Source organism: Morone saxatilis, unplaced genomic scaffold (assembly GCF_004916995.1).
Source record: "Morone saxatilis isolate NCDOM2014 unplaced genomic scaffold, NCSU_SB_2.0 Contig12, whole genome shotgun sequence".
In the NCBI taxonomy this organism is placed as follows: Eukaryota; Metazoa; Chordata; class Actinopteri; family Moronidae; genus Morone; species Morone saxatilis.
The window spans coordinates 8,787,607-8,788,037 of NW_023339674.1; the positions used below are offsets into that span (position 1 = coordinate 8,787,607).

At 33.2% G+C, this 431-nt stretch overlaps 1 protein-coding gene across 3 annotated transcripts in view; it reads left to right on the forward strand.

The window, feature by feature from the left end:
* Window positions 1-431, forward strand: part of rabgap1l (RAB GTPase activating protein 1-like) — a 114,387-nt gene that overhangs the window by 79,995 nt on the left and 33,961 nt on the right. The gene's annotated exons all lie outside the window — the stretch shown is intronic.

Sequence of the window (431 nt, forward strand, 5' to 3'; positions counted from 1 at the left end):
CTTGTATCAACGTAGTTGTTCATTTTTAGGACTTACAGGAATTTTACTTCTGGAAATTAAAATAGATCCTCCTGCTTCCCTCTATAAGGCTTTGATTTCAAGTCACTCTGTTTCTTTTCTTTGTTCATTCTTTACACGTTTATTCAGACAGCTCTGGCTGTAGAAATTTAAAGGATTTGGCCTTGGGGGCACTACAATTACAGCTCAAAATGAAAAATGTTAATCAATTGTTTTGTCTACATCATAAGCTTAAATGCGATGAAATTCACTTCACATCCAACTATCCTTGTTGTACAGACTAGTCTCAGGGACCATTCATTTATACTAGATTTGATTTTCCAATGTTTTTTACTTTCTTCAAAATGACTGGTTTAGTTACTCATAAACTACCTGACAATACAAATACCCTTACAAAATGTATTTGCATTTAC